The sequence below is a fragment of the Saccopteryx leptura genome, chromosome X (genome assembly GCF_036850995.1).
Source record: "Saccopteryx leptura isolate mSacLep1 chromosome X, mSacLep1_pri_phased_curated, whole genome shotgun sequence".
Classification (NCBI taxonomy): Eukaryota; Metazoa; Chordata; class Mammalia; order Chiroptera; family Emballonuridae; genus Saccopteryx; species Saccopteryx leptura.
The window spans coordinates 30,530,483-30,546,462 of NC_089516.1; positions in this window are offsets into that span (position 1 = coordinate 30,530,483).

Sequence of the window (15,980 nt, forward strand, 5' to 3'; positions counted from 1 at the left end):
TAAGAACATTCACAGATACAAAAAAGGTGAGGGAATTTATCATCAGAAAACCCCCACGACAGGAATTACTAAAGGGAGTTTTCCAACCAGATACAAAGAACAAAACAAAACAAAACCACAAGTAAAAGCTCAACCAAGAACACAATAAAACCAAACTTAAACTGTGACAACAAAAAAAAAAAAGGGAGGGGAGAGGACGGAGATTAACAGTAGCAAAGGACGATGGAGTACAAAAGTACTCACAAGATAGTGCACTACAATGAACAGGGAAGGAACCCTTTTCATTACTTAATGGTAACCACCCTTGAAAAAAACACCAAAGAAGCACATGATTTAAAAATAATAGCAACAGAGGAAAGATGTATGGAATAAAACCAAACAAAAATAAAAGATAGAAAAACGAAAGAGAAGAATGAAACAAGACACAAAACTAACAGAAAGCAATGTATAAAATGCCAATAGGGAACTCACAAGTGTCAATAATTACACTAAATGTAAATGGATTAAACTCACCAATAAAAAGACACAGAGTAGCAGAATGGATTAAAAAAGAAAAACCGACTGTAGCTGCCTAAAAGAAACTCATCTAAGCAAAAAGGATAAAAACAAATTCAAAGTGAAAGGCTAGAAAACAATACTCCAAGCAAATAACATCCAAAAAAAAAAGCAGGCGTACCAATACTCATATCTGATAATGCTGACTACAAGACATAAAAAAGTACTGAGACAAAAATGGCCATTTCATAATGGCTAAGGGGACACTGAATCAAGAAGACATAACAATTCTTAATATATATGCACCAAACCAAGGAGCACCAAATATATAAGACAGCTACTTATTGACCTTAAAACAAAAACTGACAAAAATACAATCATACTTGGAGACCTTAATACACCACTGACGGCTCTAGATCGGTCATCCAAACAGAGAATCAACAAAGATATAGTGGCCTTAAACAAAACACTAGAGCACCTGGATATGATAGACATCTACAGGATATTTCATCCCAAAGTGACTGAGTATACTTTTTTCTCCAGTGTACATAGATCATTCTCAAGAACTGACCATATGTTGGGCCACAAAAACAAGGTCAGCAAATTCAGAAAAATCGAAGTTGTACCAAGCATATTTTCTGATCACAAAGCCTTGAAACTAAAATTCAACTGCAAAAAAGAGGAAGAAAAGACCACAAAAATGTGGAAACTAAACAACATACTTTTAAAAAATGAATGGGTCAAAGAAGAAATAAGTTCAGAGATCAAAAGATATATACAGACAAATGACAATGACAATATGACATATCAGAATCTATGGGATGCAGCAAAAGCAGCTAAAAGATGGAAGTTCATATCACTTAAGGCCTATATGAACAGAAAATAGAGAGCCCAAGTGAACCACTTAACTCCACACCTTAATGAACTGGAAAAAGAAGAACAAAGACAACCCAAAAACAGCCAAAGAAAGGAGATGATAAAAATCAGAGCAGAAATAAATGAAATAGAGAACAGAAAAACTATTGAAAATATTAATAAAACAAGGAGCTGGTTCTTTGAAAAGATCAACAAAATTGACAAACCCTTGGCAAGACTCACCAAGGAAAAAAGAGAAAGGACTCACATAATCAAAATTCAAAATGAAAGAGGAGAAATCACCATGGACATCACAGATATACAAAGAATTATTGTAGAATAGTATGAAAAACTTTATGCCACTAAATTCAAGAATCTAGAAGAAATGGATAAATTCCTAGAACAATACAACCTTCCTAAACTTAGTCAAGAAGAAGTAGAAAGCCTTAACAGACTAATTAGTAGGGAAGAAATAGAAAAAAACTATTAAAAACCTCCTCAAAAATAAAAGTCCAAGCCCAGACGGTTACACTAGCGAATTCTATCAAACATTCAAAGATTTGGTTCCTATTCTACTCAAAGTTTTCCAAATGATTGAAGAAGAAGCAATACTCCCAAACACATTTTATGAGGCCAACATAACCCTCATAACAAAACCTGGCAAGGATGGAACAAAAAAAGAAAACTACAGACCAATATCTCTAATGAATGCAGTTGTTAAAATACTAAACAAAATACTGGCAAATCGAATACAACAACATATTTAGAGAATAATACATCATGATCAAGTGGGATTCATCCCAGAATCTCAAGGATGGTTCAACATATGTAAAACAGTTAACTTAATACACCATATCAACAAAACAAATAACAAAAACCACATGATCTTATCAATAGATGCAGAAAAAGCATTTAATAAAATACAACACAATTTTATGTTTAAGACTCTCAACAAAATGGGCATAGAAGGAAAATATCTCAATATGATAAAGGCCATATATGATAAACCATCAGCTAACATCATATTAAATGGCACAAAGCTGAAGACTTTTCCCTTAAAACAGGAACAAGACAGGGTTGTCCACTCTCTCCACTCTTATTTCATGTGGTGCTAGAGGTTCTAGCCAGAGCAATCAGACAAGACAAAGAAATAAAAGGCATTCATATTAGAAAAGAAGAAGTAAAGGTATCACTTTTTGCAGATGATATGATCCTATACATCGAAAACCCTAAAGAATCCACAAAAAGACTACCAGAAACAATAAGCCAATACAGTAAGGTTGCAGGATACAAAATTAACATAAAAAAGTCCCATAGCCTTTCTATATGCCAACAATGAAACAATTGAGAATGAGCTCAAAAAAAATAATCCCCTTCACGACTGCAATAAAAAAATAAAATACCTAGGAATAAACATAACAAAGAATGTAAAGGACTTATATAATGATAACTACAAACCACTGTTAAGGAAAATCGAAAAAGATACAATGAGATGGAAAAATATTCCTTTCTCTTGGATAGGAATAATAAATATAGTCAAGATGGCCATATTACGCAAAGCAATATACAAATTTAATGCAATTCCCATCAAAATCCCTATGAGATTTTTTAAAGAAATGGAACAAAAAATCATCAGATTTATATGGAACTATAAAAACCCTGAATAGCCAAAGCAATTCTAAGGAAAAAGAATGAAGCCGGACATTACAATACCTGACTTCAAACTATATTATACAACCACGACAATCAAAACAGCATGGTACTGGTAGAAAAATAGACACTCAGACCAATGGAACAAAATAGAAATTCCAGAAATAAAACCACATATATATGGTCAAATAATTTTTGATAAAGAGTCCAACAACACTCAATGGAGAAAAGGAAGCCTCTTCAACAAATGATGCTGGGAAAACTGGAAAGCCACATGCAAAAGAACGAGACTCGACTACAGTTTGTCCCCTTGTACTAAAATGAATTAAAAATGGACCAAAGACCTAAATACAAGACCTGAAACAATAAAGTACATAGAGAAGACATAGGTACTAAACTTATGGACCTGAGATTTAAAGAGCATTTTATGAATTTGACTCCAAAGGCAAGAGAAGTGAAGGCAAAAATAAATGAATGGGACTACATTCGACTAAAATGTTTTTGCTCAGCAAGAGAAACTGACAACAAAATAAACAGACAGCCAACTAAATGGGAAATGATATTTTCAAAAAACAGCTCAGAGAAGGGCCTAATATCCAAAATATACAAAGAACTCATAAAACTCAACAACAAAAAAACAAACAATCCAATAAAAAAAATGGGAAGAGGACATGAACAGACACTTCTCCCAGGAAGAAATACAAATGGCCAACAGATATATGAAGAGATGCTCATCTTCATTAGTTATTAGAGAAATGCAAATCAAAACTACAATGCGATACCACCTCACACCTGTTAGATTAGCTATTATTAACAAGACAATTGGCCCTGGCCGGTCGGCTCAGAGGTAGAGCGTCGGCCTGGCGTGCGGGGGACCTGGGTTCCATTCCCGGCCAGGGCACATAGGAGAAGCGCCCATTTGCTTCTCCACCCTCCAACCCCTCCTTCCTCTCTGTCTCTCTCTTCCCCTCCCACAGCCAAGGCTCCATTGGAGCAAAGATGGCCCGGGCACTGTGGATGGCTCCTTGGCCTCTGCCCCAGGCGCTAGAGTGGCTCTGGTTGCGGCAGAGCGATGCCCCAGAGGGGCAGAACATCGCCCCCTGGTGGGCAGAGCGTCGCCCCTTATGGGCGTTCTGGGTGGATCCCGGTTGGGCGCATGCGGGAGTCTGTCTGACTGTCTCTCCCTGTTTCCAGCTTCAGAAAAATACAAAAAAAAAAAAAAGAAAAGAAAACAAGACAGGTAATAGCAAATGTTGGAGAGGCTGTGGAGAAAAAGGAATCCTCATTCACTGTGGGTGGGAATGTAAAGTAGTACAACCACTATGGAAGAAAGTATGGCGGTTCCTGAAAAAAACTGAAAATAGAACTACTACCTTATGACGCAGCAATACCTCTACTGGGTATATACCCCTAAAACTCAGAAACATTGATACTTATAGACACGTGTAGCCCCATGTTCATTGCAGCATTGTTTACAGTGGCCAAGACATGGAAACAACGAAAAATCCCTTTAATAGAAGACTGGATAAAGAAGATGTGGCACAAATACACTATGGAATACTACTCAGCCATTAGAAATGATGGCATCGGATAATTTACAACAAAATGGTGGGATCTTGATAACATCATAAGGAGCGAAATAAGTAAATCAGAATAAACCAAGAATTACATTATTCCATACATTCGTGGGACATAAAAATGAGACTAAGAGACATTGATAAGAGTGTAGTTGTTACCGGGGGTGGGGAGAGGGGGTGCAAGAGGGAAGGAGGGATAGGGGAAGGGGGAGGGGGAGGAGCACAATAAAAACTAGATAGAGGGTGACGGAGAACAATCTGACTTTGGGTGATGGGTATGCAACATAATTGAATGACAAGATAACGTGGCCATGTTTTCTTTGAATATATGCACCCTGATTTATTGATGTCACTCCATTAACATTAATAAAATTATCTATAAAAAAAAAGAAATGCAGGGCAAAGTTTACTAAATCATCTGAATTCTCTAATCCCACCCTTGTTTGGAAGTCACACAGTTTCAAGACAGTAACATAGGTCTAGGAGGAAACCAATATTTCTTGAATATCAACTACTGTCAGAATCTGTGATAGGTGGTTTGCATTCAATTATTAAATATGATACTTAAATCAAGATTAAGTATTGTCGAACATGAATAGCCTCAGCAATCTTGAAAAGGAAGAATAAAGTGAGAGGTATCACACTTCCGGATATCAAGTTATACTACAAGGCCATTGTACTCAGAACAGCCTGGTACTGCCATAAGAATGGGCATATAGATCAATGGAACAGAACTGAGAACCCAGAAATAAACCCACACTTTTATGGACAACTGATATTTGACAAGGAGATAAGAGCATACATTGGAGCAAAGACAGCCTCTTCAACAAATGGTGTTTGGAAATTGGACAGCTACCTGCCAAAAATTGAAACTAGAGCACCAACTTACACCATTCACAAAAATAAACTCAAAATGGATAAAAGACTTAAATGTAAGCCGTAAAACCATAAGCATCTTAGAAGAAAACATAGGCAGTAAGCTCTCTGGCAATTCTCACAGCAATATATTTGCCGATTTATCTCCATGGGCAAGTGAAATAAAAGACAGGATAAACAAATGATACTATATCAAACTAAAACATTTTGCACAGCTAAAGACAATGAGAACAGAAAAAAAGACAAATTACACAATGGGAGAATATATTTGACAATACATCCGATAAGGGGTTAATTATCAAAATTTATAAAGAACTTGTAAAACTCAATACCAGGAAGACAAAAAATCCAATCAAATTAAAACCACGGTGACGTCTCGGAAATGGCGCTGTGAGCAGCGCGTCCGACAGATCTCCCCAAAATCACAACAAGTTTATCAACTAGAAACAGGAAAATTTATCTTCGGAGCATTCCGGAGTTCCACACAAACTGAAAGCGAAAGGACTGTTATCACTTGAATCTGAGAGACGAGGGTGTGGAGGAAGCTACCGCAGAGACGTTCATTCAAGCCGCGAGGAAGTGCGCCTGTGGTGAGTCAGCCCACACTCGGGAGCCGCGCGAGCCGCCGCCGCGACCCGCCACCGCGACCCGCCGCGAGCAGCGCCGGGGTCGGTTGCAAAGTGAGCACCGCCGCCGCGAGCAGCCGCGAGCAGCGCCCGGTCCGGTTGCAGACCGAGCACCGCTAACGTTCCCAGCGGCCCGCGCACGGGGAGCGGGAGAGGCCCCAGGGCGGTATTCCCTACTTGGGAGATTCTCTCCGCGGGCGGGGCACCTCACCCAGCCATTCAAGCTAACAATCAAGCGTTGGGGGAGGGGCGCTCAGGCAGCCTGAAATACCTTCGGGAGCACAGCTGCGACCCAATTACTGAAATTAACTTAACCCGTGAAATCTGCGCACCCTCGGTTCTAATTGATAAGATCTCTCTCAGTTCACCGACCCAAGACAAGAGGCGTGATATTTTTTAGTGCCTTTCGCTAAAGGGGCGGGGGCAACTTCTGATTGATAGAGCCTCCATATTCAGGGATAAATGCTAACAAGAAGGACTTGGCAGATAATAAGATCTATACTACACTAGTCGCAAGCAGAGACTAGTGCCTCTTCTTCCCAGCCAAAACAGGCTACAAAGTGTGGAAAGCCTGGGTTGAGAGGTCCAACTGAATGCTAGGCGCTGAACAGTCACCTTGACAACAACTGACTCCCACCCCTCCCTGATTACACTGGAGGCCCTGACTGCCAGAGCCTTTCCCAAAGCCTTGCACTGAGTGGGGATAGAGTGGGGATTTCCCAACTCTTTGAGCCTCTTATTCCCAGGCAGAAGCAGTGGCAGCCTTATAGCTGAATCACCAGGCTGCTAATTCAGGAAGGGGGGACTAGGAGAGAGAATCCAGGAAAGCAAACTCTCTCATCATTGGACCCTGCAAACGCCAACAAGCCTTGACTACCAGCAAGACTAAAGCCAATTATATGACATTGCCATAGAATCCCATCAACTGCAAATCCCTACCTAAGTGTGACACAGGGGCAGAGCCTGGGGTACAGAGTCACCAACCAGGAAGAGGGAGAGAAAAGAAAAAGGAAGAAGTTAACATCTCAAAATCAAGAAAAATCCACAGACTTTACAACTTGTTCCACTAATTTTTTCTTTGTTGTTGTTGTTGTTGTTTGTTTCTTCTATCTTATTGCCTTTATTTCCTCCACCTCGGTCCTTCTATTCTCTGCCCATCTTATGCTTCCCTTTTCTTGAACTACACTACCCATAAGTGTTACATTTTATTTCTCTTCTTCATCCTCACCCTCCTTTGGGGTTATACTCCAGGACACTTAACTCTCACTCTCTCCTCTTTTGTTTTTTTTTGTTGTTGTTTTGCTTTATTTTGTTTTTTTCTCTTCCTTTTTTATTTCTTCCTTCGTTTTTCTCTTTTTCTTATTTTTTCCTTTCTATTCGTCTTTTCTTTTCTCGTTTTACTTTCCTCCCATTCAATCCTCAATCACGAACAAATTAGTTAATGTGGGACTCAAGGCTTTTTTTGGCTTTATTTTTCTTTTTCGCTTTTGTTTTTGTTTTTTTCTTGTTTGTTTATTTTTGTGGCATTTTGGGTCCTCCCAACCCAAGGTCTCCATTGTATTTGGTCTTCGCTCCACTTAATACAACAGATTTTTACTTATTATTTTTATTTTTTTCTTCATTTTTATTCCTTTTTTTGTCCTTTTTTCTGGTTCCTTCTTATCCCTCTCATTATATCTCTTAGTTGACCATAACCCGCAGGCAGATCATCTTATGCTTGTTTAAGATTTTCTTCCTTTTTTTTTGCATTTAGTAGGTCCCTACTCCCCTTTTTTTTTGCCCCTTGAACTCTTCACCGCAAACCAGGCCCTCCATTATAGGCACGATATTTCCCTGAGGAGGGGAGAGGAGGGAAAGAGAGGAAAGAAAAAAAGGAGGAAATAATAAATTATTACTGCTTTTTTTTGTGGGGTGTTTTACCCTTTTTTTTTTTTTCTTTTTTTTTTTTACTTTTTACTCTTTATTAATTCTATTTAGTGCTATCAACAAGACCACCCTCAGATGCCAATAAGAAAGAGGAAATCGAATATTATGGATACAAAAGAAAGAGAGGTAACACAAATAGATGTGGAAAAATCTATGGAGAAAAGACTTAACATTGGAAGCCTTGGAGCTAAATGACAGAGAATTTAAAATAGAAATCTTAAAAATACTCAGAGATATACAAGAAAACACAGAAAGGCAATATAGGGAGATCAGAAAACAACTCAATGAACACAAAGAATATATTACCAAGGAAATTGAAACTATAAAAACAAATCAAACAGATATGAAAAACTCAATTCACGAGCTGAAAAACGAGGTAACAAGCTTAGCTAGCAGAACAACCCAGATTGAAGAAAGGATTAGTGAAATAGAAGACAAACAACTTGAGGCACAACAGAGAGAAGAAGAAAGAGACTCGAAAATAATAAAAAACGAGAAAGCCCTACAGGAATTATCTGACTCCATCAGAAAGAATAACATAAGAATAATAGCTATATCAGAGGGAGAAGAGAAAGAAAATGGAATGGAGAATATACTCAAACAAATAATAGACGAGAACTTCCCAAGCCTGTGGAAAGAACTAAAGCCTCAAATTCAAGAAGCAAACAGAACACCGAGTTTTCTTAACCCCAACAAACCCACTCCAAGGCACATCATAATAAAGATGACACAAACCAATGACAAAGAAAAAATTCTCAAGGCAGCCAGGGAAAAGAAGAGTACAACATATAAAGGAAGGCCTATTAGATTATCATCAGATTTCTCAGCAGAAACTCTACAAGCTAGAAGAGAGTGGACGCCAATATTTAAAGTCCTGAAAGAGAGGAACTTTCAGCCAAGAATACTATACCCAGCAAAGCTATCCTTCAAGTATGAAGGAGATATAAAAACATTCACAAATACAGAAAAGATGAGAGAATTTATCACCAGAAAGCCCCCACTCCAGGAAATACTAAAGGGGGTTTTCCAACCAGATTCAAAGAACAAAAGAAAACAACACCACAAGTAACAGCTCCACCAAGAACACAATAAAACCAAACTTAAACTGTGACAACAAAGGAAAAAAAGAGGGGAGAGAATGGAGATTAACAGTAGCAAAGGACGATGAAGTGCAGAAGTACTTATAAGATAGGGTACTATAATGAATATGGTAGGTACCCTTTTCATTACTTAATGGTAACCACCCTAGAAAAAACCACCACAAAAACACTTGACTTAAAAAAGGTAGCAACAGAGGAAAGAAGTATGGAACACAAACAAACAGAAACAAATGATAGAAAAACAAAAGAGAAGAATCAAACTAGATACAAAACTAACAGAAAGCAATTTATAAAATGGCAATAGGGAACCCACAAGTGTCAATAATTACACTAAATGTAAATGGATTAAACTTACCAATAAAAAGACACAGAGTAGCAGAATGGATTAAAAAAGAAAATCCAACTATATGCTGCCTATAAGAAACACATCTAAGCAACAAGGATAAAAACAAATTCAAAGTGAAAGGCTGGAAAACAATACTCCAAGCAAACAACACCCAAAAAAAAGCAGGTGTAGCAATACTCATATCTGATAATGCTGACTACAAGACAGAAAAAGTACTCAGAGACAAAAATGGTCACTTCATAATGATTAAGGGGACACTGAATCAAGAAGACATAACAATCCTTAATATATATGCACCAAACCAAGGAGCACCAAAATATATAAGACAGCTACTTATTGACCTTAAAACAAAAACTAACAAAAATACAATCATACTTGGAGACCTCAATACTCCGCTGACGGCTCTAGATCGGTCATCCAAACAGAGAATCAATAAAGATATAGTGGCCTTAAACGAAATACTAGAACACCTGGATATGATAGACATCTACAGGACACTTCATCCCAAAGCGACAGAGTATACATTTTTCTCTAGTGTACACGGAACATTCTCAAGAATTGACCATATGTTGGGCCACAAAGACAATATCAGCAAATTTAGAAAAATTGAAATTGTACCAAGCATATTTTCTGATCATAAAGCCTTGAAACTAGAATTCAACTGCAAAAAAGAGGGGGAAAAACCCACAAAAATGTGGAAACTAAACAACATACTTCTAAAAAATGAATGGGTCAAAGAAGAAATAAGCGCAGAGATCAAAAGATATATACAGACAAATGAAAATGAAAATACGACATATCAGAATCTCTGGGATGCAGCAAAAGCAGTAATAAGAGGAAAGTTCATATCACTTCAGGCCTATATGAACAAACAAGAGAGAGCCGAAGTAAACCACTTAACTTCACACCTTAAGGAACTAGAAAAAGAAGAACAAAGACAACCCAAAACCAGCCGAAGAAAGGAGATAATAAAAATCAGAGCAGAAATAAATGAAATAGAGAACAGAAAAACTATAGAAAAAATCAATAAAACAAGGAGCTGGTTCTTTGAAAAGATCAACAAAATTGACAAACCCTTGGCAAGACTCACCAAGGAAAAAAGGCACAGGACTCAAATAAATAAAATCCAAAATGAAAGAGGAGAGATCACCACAGTCATCATAGATATACAAAGAATTATTGTAGAATACTATGAAAAATTATATGCCACCAAATACAACAATCTAGAAGAAATGGATAAATTCCTAGAACAATACAACCTTCCTAGACTGAGTCATGAAGAAGCAGAAAGCCTAAACAGACCAATCAGCAGGGAGGAAATAGAAAAAACTATTAAAAACCTCCCCAAAAATAAAAGTCCAGGCCCAGACGGTTATACTAGTGAATTCTATCAAACATTCAAAGAAGACTTGGTTCCTATTCTACTCAAAGTCTTCCAAAAAATTGAAGAAGAAGCAATACTTCCAAACACATTTTATGAGGCCAACATAACCCTCATACCAAAACCTGGCAAGGATGGCACAAAGAAAGAAAACTACAGACCAATATCTCTAATGAATACAGATGCTAAAATTCTAAACAAAATACTGGCAAACCGAATACAACAACATATTAAAAAAATAATACATCATGATCAAGTGGGATTCATCCCAGAATCTCAAGGATGGTTCAACATACGCAAAACGGTTAACGTAATACACCATATCAACAAAACAAAGAACAAAAACCACATGATCTTATCAATAGATGCAGAAAAGGCTTTTGATAAAATACAACACAATTTTATGTTTAAGACTCTCAACAAAATGGGTATAGAAGGAAAATATCTCAACATGATAAAGGCCATATATGATAAACCATCAGCCAACATCATATTAAACGGCATAAAACTGAGGACTTTCTACCTTAAATCAGGAACAAGACAGGGTTGTCCACTCTCTCCACTCTTATTTAACGTGGTGCAAGAAGTTCTGGCCAGAGCAATCAGACAAGACAAAGAAATAAAAGGCATCCATATCGGAAAAGAAGAAGTAAAGGTATCACTTTTTGCTGATGATATGATCCTATACATCGAAAACCCGAAGGACTCCACAAAAAGATTATTAGAAACAATAAACCAATACAGTAAGGTCGCAGGATACAAAATTAACATACAGAAGTCCATAGCCTTTCTATATGCCAACAATGAAATATTAGAAAATGAACTCAAAAAAATAATCCCCTTCACGATTGCAACAAAAAAAATAAAATACCTAGGAATAAACATAACAAAGAATGTAAAGGACCTATATAATGAAAATTACAAAGCATTGTTAAGGGAAATCGAAAAAGATACAATGAGATGGAAAAATATTCCTTGTTCTTGGATAGGAAGAATAAATATAATCAAAATGGCCATATTACCCAAAGCAATATACAAATTTAATGCAATTCCCATCAAAATCCCTATGAGATTTTTTAAAGAAATGGAACAAAAAATCATCAGATTTATATGGAACTATAAAAAACCCCGAATAGCCAAAACAATCCTAAGGAAAAAGAATGAAGCTGGGGGCATTACAATACCTGACTTGAAACTATATTATAGGGCCACGATAATCAAAACAGCATGGTATTGGCAGAAAAATAGACACTCAGACCAATGGAACAGAATAGAAAGCCCAGAAATAAAACCACATATATATGGTCAAATAATCTTTGATAAAGGGGCCAACAACACACAATGGAGAAAAGAAAGCCTCTTCAACAAATGGTGTTGGGAAAACTGGAAAGCCACATGCAAAAGAATGAAACTCGACTACAGCCTGTCCCCGTGTACTAAAATTAATTCAAAATGGATCAAAGACCTAAATATAAGACCTGAAACAATAAAGTACATAGAAGAAGACATAGGTACTAAACTCATGGACCTGGGTTTTAAAGAACATTTTATGAACTTGACTCCAATGGCAAGAGAAGTGAAGGCAAAGATAAATGAATGGGACTACATCAGAATAAAAAGTTTTTGCTCAGCAAGAGAAACTGATATAAAAATAAACAGACAGCCAACTAAATGGGAAATGATATTTTCAAACAACAGCTCAGATAAGGGCCTAATATCCAAAATTTACAAAGAACTCATAAAACTCAACAACAAACAAACAAACAATCCAATAAAAAAATGGGAAGAGGACATGAATAGACACTTCTCCCAGGAAGAGATACAAATGGCCAACAGATATATGAAAAGATGCTCAGCTTCATTAGTTATTAGGGAAATGCAAATCAAAACTACAATGAGATACCACCTCACCCCTGTTAGATTAGCTATTATCAACAAGACGGGTAATAGCAAATGTTGGAGAGGCTGTGGAGAAAAAGGAACCCTCATTCACTGTTGGTGGGACTGTAAAGTAGTACAACCATTATGGAGGAAAGTATGGTGGTTCCTCAAAAAACTGCAAATAGAACTACCTTATGACCCAGCAATCCCTCTACTGGGTATATACCCCAAAACCTCAGAAACATTGATACGTGAAGACACATGTAGCCCCATGTTCATTGCAGCACTGTTCACAGTGGCCAAGACATGGAAACAACCAAAAAGCCCTTCAATAGAAGACTGGATAAAGAAGATGTGGCACATATACACTATGGAATACTACTCAGCCATAAGAAATGATGACATCAGATCATTCACAGCAAAATGGTGGGATCTTGATAACATTATAAGGAGTGAAATAAGTAAATCAGAAAAAAACAAGAACTACATGATTCCATGCATTGGTGGAACATAAAAATGAGACTAAGAGACATGGACAAGAGTGTGGTGGTTACCAGGGGTGGGGGGAGGGAGGACAGGGGGAGAGTTAGAGGAGGGGGAGGGGCACAGAGAACTAGATAGAGGGTGGCAAAGGACAATCTGACTTTGGGCGAGGGGTATGCAACATAATTTAATGACAAAATAACCTAGACATGTTTTCTTTGAATATATGTACCCTGATTTATTAATGTCATCCCATTACCATTAATAAAAATTTATTTAAAAAAAAATTAAAACCACAATGAGATATCACCTCACACCAGCCCGAATGGCGCTCATCAACAAAACAACACAGATTACGTGCTGGCGACGATGTGGAGAAAAGGAACCCTCCTGCACTACTGGTGGGAATGCAGACTGCTGCAGCCACTGTGGAAAACAGTATGGAGATTCCTCAAAAAATTAAAAGTCGAAGTGGCTTTTGACCCTGGTATACCACTTTTAGGAATGTACCCCAAGAACACCATAGCACTGTTTGAAAAGAAGAAATGCACCCTCATGTTTATGGCAGCATTGCTCACAATAGCGAAGATCTGGAAACAGCCCAGGTGTCCGTCAATGGATGAGTGGATTAAAAATCTTTGGTACATATATACTATGGAATACTACTCAGCCATAAGAAATGATGACATCGGATCGTTTACAACAACATGGATGGTCGTTGATAACATTATACTGAGCGAAATAAGTAAATCAGAAAAAACTAAGAACTATATGATTCCATACATAGGTGGGATATAAAAATGAGACTCAGAGATATGGACAAGCATATAGGGGTAGGGTGGGGGGGGGAGGAGAGGGAGAAGGCTGGGAGAGGGTAGGGGAACAAGAAAACCAGTTAGAAGGAGATGGAAGACAATTGGACTTTGAGTGATGGGAATGCAGCTTAATCAAATGTCACAATAAACTAGAGAGATTTTCTCTGAACATATGTACCCTGATTTTTCAATGTCACCCCTTTAAACTTAATTAAAAAAATAAAAACAAACAAAAAAAGATTAAGAAGTGTCTATTCTCACTACTCGTTCTAAAGATGAGTATACTGAGGATATGGAAAATCAAATACCCCATCTAAAGTCTTGGGGGGCAGTAACAGAGGCAGTACTGCAATTAAGGTGTGTCCATAACGAAAGCATTAGTATGTTTGACTATTCTAAGCAAATGGATCTGGACCAGTATGTTCAATGGTTTGCCACTAGTCACACATGGTTTTGTGGATTTAAATCAGAAATTTGTAAATGAAGTTTAAGATGTAATTTTTCATCTCTGGCCGGTTGGCTCAGCGGTAGAGCGTCAGCTTGGCGTGCGGAAGTCCCGGGTTCGATTCCCAGCCAGGGCACACAGGAGAAGCGCCCATTTGCTTCTCCACCCCCCCCCCCCTCTGTCTCTCTCTTCCCCTCCTGCTGCTGAGGCTCCATTGGAGCAAAGATGGCCCGGGCGCTGGGGATGGCTCCTTGGCCTCTGCCCCAGGAGCTAGAGTGGCTCTGGTCTCCGCAGAGCGACCCCCCGGGGGGGCATAGCATCGCCCCCTGGTGGGAAGAGCTTCGCCCCTGGTGGGCATGCCGGGTGGATCCTGGTCGGGCGCATGCGGGAGTCTGTCTGACTCTCTCCCCGTTTCCAGCTTCAGAAAAATACAAAAAAAAAAAAAAAAAGATGTAATTTTTCCATTGCACTCACCATATTTCTAGTGTTCAATAGCAACACATAACTATTGCCTTCTGTACTGGATTGCACCAATGTAGAACACTTCCTTTGCCACTGAAAGTTCCTTTATTTTATTTCCTTTGTTTCAGCAAATGACCAAGACCCAGTTTACCAGCTATATACCTGTTAACCCTAAGATTAACATTCTATATTCAAAATATTATCAAAACTTACTAAGCAGCCAGATGTAGTACAGGTGGTTAAGGCAAGACAGGTTCGCTTTTAATTCCAGTAGACGGTAGAGGAGCTGTGGAGCTGGAAAGTGTAGGGCTATACCCACTTATTGGCGGCTTGCAAAGACAGGTGAGCAAATACACAAAGGAAACCCTGCTTTTGCAGTGGAAGGCAAGGGATTAGGACATCAACACCTCACAGTGGGGATAGAGCGATCTGGGAGAGTCACCCTGATTGAAAGCACTCACAGCTTTTGAGAGACACACACGTGGCTTTTTGGCACCTGCTCACGCACTAATTGCACAAAGTGCTTGCAGCCGGTAAACCAGCAAGCAAGCAAGCCTCACAGCTTCTTTCCCAACCCAGCCTCCATACACATATAAACAGCACCCTCAATTTATATTAAAGCAGAAATGTATTAGCATTGATGAATTAATATGATTCATGCGTAAATATTGAAAAAAAATTGAAGTGACATTTGTGAAATATTTGTCCCAGCAACGCAAACTTTACAGCATGCTAGCACTACATGGCTCACATTTCAAACACCATGGAAAGCCCGTTCATGCTGGTGTTAGTGAATGGAAATAATGGCCTCCTTGGAATACAATTCATAAAAGGCAAAGGGAATATAGAGATTTACAACTTTGAAGACAAAAAAGTCTTATAATGTGGTCCTGAATATAATTTCAAACGTTTATGACAAAGGCCTCCGATGAGCTCAGTATAAACACTTTAACCGGGGTATAGCTACCCTGAAAGCTGACTTCGTTAGAAATATTGAAAAAAAAATATTCCTGTGAATCTGCAAATGAGACTTGTTAAGGTTAACATTTCCAATAGACGCCT